Raw genomic sequence first — 4507 nt, forward strand, 5'->3', positions numbered from 1 at the left:
CTTTCCTTCTCTCCTTCTCTCCTTCCTTCTTTCCTTCTCTCCTTCTTTTTTTTTCTGAAACAAAAACAAAATATTGTTTCTGTCCTGGAAGGGTAGAATGTTACAACCCACTGTTGAGGTACTGGATGATGTTGAACCTGTGAATGCTGGCCAAAACACAGGACACCTTTTGAAAACCAATATCTGATTTTCAAATCAAATTATTCTGATTATTCTATAACTTTTTCTTATTTTTGTGCCTAAATGTAAGCTGAGATACAGGTTATGTGTATGGTGATACATGCCTGTGTAAACAGAATTTTAAATGCTAGCAATGTCCTAATTAGAGTTTGATGCAGTGCAAGTTGGAGTACACGGGTATTTAGGATATATTTTATGTCCACATACTATAATTACTTCTATTAGTGCAGTAAGTAATAAAACAATAAGGCAGCTTTTTAAATTTATCAAGAAAGCTGTAGCATGGAAGTCTTTTGTTCCATCTTTTACTGTGTGGATCCTGCAAGCTGGCAGCACAACAGTGATTCATGCCAGAGTTGTGGCTTCAATACCCTTTTTGCACATCCTTTGAAATTTGGTGTTCCTTTTGGGTTTTCTGCATATGGAGATTAAGTACATTGTGGAGCAGAAATCTGAACAAAGGAAAAAGCCCAATTCCTCATAGTGAAAAAAACCTCTTAGAACCAATACATTTACAGAAAGCGCAGATTTCTTTTTTATTTATGTACAAGAAAATTCTCTCATGTATCTACTGTTTGGCTTAACAACCACATTAAAAAAATATTGCTATGCAAGTGCATTTTAGTCTTATGTGGATGTTACCAGGTCATCAACTGAGTGCCCTCAGCTGAAAAAAAAAAAAAATGAGGAAAATCAAATGAGATTAACTGAACAGCTATATTGAACCTGAGCACTAACTTTTGATCTGGAAACAAGTTAACTCTAAGTGGAAATGATGTCTGTCTCTGTTTTTGCATACCTTCCACCATGAACCAAGAAAAGAGTGTTCCAGCTGAGTTTTGCTTTGAGTTTCTTAGTTCATATGAAACTCAAAATGAAACTCATGATTGTGTGAACCGAAACTAGAAAAAATGCATACAGCTTTAGACAGTATGGTTCTTGCAGAAAAACTGTCCGTCATCACAAAGACTAAGGGCAATGGTTCTTCTTTCATGAATACACAAAGAAAAGGAGAAAAATCCTGATTTCTTTTATTTTTTTTTTGTGGACTGCTGTCAAAAAATTAGGTGTAAGTTCTCTAGGACATTTCTAGACTCTAGGGGTAAGTTCTGAACATCTCATAAAAACATTCATGGGATTTACACATAGGGAAAACAACACTGCCATGCTGTGAAGCTAGCAGTTTCACAAGCTTGGATGTGACATGTCACTTAAAAGTGCAAGCCTGTTTTCTTCACATACTCTTCCAAGTAACGTTTAGAAACAATTTGTCTGATATATTTTTAGTGGTCAAGTAAAATGACATGAGATGATAAAAGTTTGTAACAATAATTCCTTTCTCTCAATCCACCTCTATCCACCTACCTAATTTCTCACACTGGTTAAGAAGACATAAGCTATTCTTACTACTCCCACTGATTTTCTGTGTGTGTTCCAATAGTACTAATAAACCCCATAAGGATTTGTATTTGGTAAAACACATACTATTTGAAAACCAGCTATTAGTAGTGAAGCATAAAGTGAGGAGTGGGCTGAGCAGAAGAAGGGCACTGGATGGGGCTGTTAAAGCATGACAGAGCTTCTCATATTATGGGATGGGGTAACAAATACCTTCTATATATAACCTGAATAAATGGCACATCTTAGAGAGTTTCCCTCTCTGAACTGTTGCTTCGAAATGCTTGCCTTCCCATGATCTGCAGTTCAGCTCTATGATGGGTGTCCAATGGTTGTACTTGTCAGAGAAAATAAGAAGCACACCAAATAAAGCAAATCCATAACTGGGAGTGGGGTGAGAGGAAGAAAAAGAGAAGAAAACAAAAGCCCATCTTAACTGTGTTATATATAGGTTCAAGACTTTGTGCTGATTTTAATTGAAGAAACATTTTAAACATTTATCCAGGCTTTCAAAAGCACGTATTAGTCATTGACTTATATATTCTCCTGCATGTGCTCAATATTTAGGCAATTTACTATTTTTATCTTAATTAAGATAGATCTTCTCAGCCAGCAACAAGCTAAGTCATCTGTACTGTCATAGCAGTCAAGCCGCTGAGGCACTGCAGTTTGAGATGTGTCTGCCTCAGTGGGAGTGTTCCTAGAAGAAACATTAATTTCTATGCCACTGTCGTTTTGAAACAAACGCTCAAAAACCTGCCTCACAGCGAAAGGCTGAGGAGGCTCGCTTAACAAGGAGAGAGGTCATGGAAAAGAAAGAACTCCTGAATCCTGATGAGACCCATTTCTCTAAAAGATTATTTCTTTCCTTTTTTATTTTTTTTTAGGTAATAATTAATTATAGGTACAACTAATGTTACCTACAGTTCATTCTCAGATAAGATTTGTAAGTCATAATGGACGTATTTTAAGAGAGATTCACCAGCTATTTAGTGTGCTTTGCGACTGGACCCTGTGGTCCACATCTAGATTATGATTAGTTGGCCTCAATGGCTCTCTTCAGATAAAAGACATGCTTATTTGGGGTGTAAGAGCTTGTGTACATGTAATATGTGAATACTCTGATGCCTAAGGAAGTGATCTGTACTCTATCTGAAATATTTTCATATTTTACATGTAAGCCGGATAAAATAATACAGTTTTTTGTTTTTTTTTGCCAGTTCTGGTGGAGTTTGGCGTAGATTACCGCATAACTGTGAACTGTTCTGACCCTTTGCACATCACTCCACTACTTAAAATAAATAAATAAATAAATAAAATTGAATTACTTTGTCAGTTGTCCTTCTTAGGGAAACAGATAAGCATAGAATAGAAAACAGAACAAAGGAATGAAGAAAGAAAAAGTGACTTTTGAATTTGAAAGGAAACGACATTTTGCCTTGTGCTAAGAAAGTAACAAAAAGGTTTAAAATGAAACTTATTGAGAGGTACTGAAGAAACTATTCTTTTTGTTTGTTTCATTAAAACTCATTCTAATATTTTGTTCTTTAGCTTTCTAATAGTATGAAGTGGTCCTGAAAATTTCAGTAGGAATAAGTTATTGGTTCTCTTTGCTCCACCTTGCACAAGAAAGAAGACCAAATGTCCTGTGATAAAGGCATCTCAGAAAGATTGGGAGCTATTGCAAGAACTGGACATTCTGCTTCCAGTCAGCTCTCTATGATTCAGTCATCAGTCTTGAAGTATGCTGCAAACACAAAGCCTCTAACAGAATCCTACACAATCACTATCTTTCCTATTTAAAACTCTGGTCATCCTGTCAAGTTTGTAGCTTCATTCAGCCTTGATTTGCACCCTATGTTTAGGGTATATTTAATGTATATGTGCATATATGCACACACATATACATTTATAGATATACATACATACAAATATATACATTTACATACATATATATATATATCCTATTTATCTCCCATGATAACAAGTATAGCAATTTTTATGTTTCCTACTGCTGAGCACAAAGAAGACTACAGGGAGCAACAGCCTTGAAATTGCCAGGACTTTAGTTAAACAGTGCTATGTTTTGTTATAAAAATACAAATTGTTTTTAGCAATTTATAATATGTAGATATTTTTAAGTGGGCAAATGTTAACACTGCCTTCTTAAATTCTAGGAGCTAAGTATAATTCAACACTACTTTAATTCTCTATTATATTCATGCTAAGTGATTTTCATGCACATTGGATTCAGTATGCAGCCTGAAGTAACACTGTATGGTGAAAACTAAAATCCTTCTAGCTGGTAGTAAGAGATAAAGAAACTGAATTGTTTTTTAGTATTAGAAGTAGATGTATAGTAAAATTAGATGTCAGGCTAATCCCTAGACACCATCCACACTCTCTTCATATAAAGATCACTTTTCTCTACTGTCTTGGCATATGTTCATTTTAAATTTTATCAGTGTCTGAGAAAAATTTGATCAAGTGTAGGAAATATCATGAAATGACTATTGACAAGAAATACCTAAACATCTCTATCACATAGATTTGATGGTATCTAGGCCTAGTTTTGTGATTTCATAGGAGATGTCATCATTGGAGTATAAAAAGCAATTCTTGAGGTCTCCGTGCAAACTATAAAAGCCCACTATTTCAATGATACATTACAAAAAGGAGCAATGATTATGAAACCATTATATGCATGGGCTATGCACTTCTTTTGTTGATGATATCTCACTGGAATTAGAGAAGGAAACTGTTTACCCCATGAATACACTTCAACAGTATAAACAGAGACAAATGTTGTACTGACTGGATTTTTTTTGTCTAAGTTATCTCATTTCCACTGCTACTAACTGTGCTACTAGTATTTCTGATGAGGCTTTCATCAGAGTCTGGGTATTAGGAAAAGGAAAAGGAAAAAGGG

Source organism: Meleagris gallopavo, chromosome Z (genome assembly GCF_000146605.3).
Source record: "Meleagris gallopavo isolate NT-WF06-2002-E0010 breed Aviagen turkey brand Nicholas breeding stock chromosome Z, Turkey_5.1, whole genome shotgun sequence".
In the NCBI taxonomy this organism is placed as follows: domain Eukaryota; kingdom Metazoa; phylum Chordata; class Aves; order Galliformes; family Phasianidae; genus Meleagris; species Meleagris gallopavo.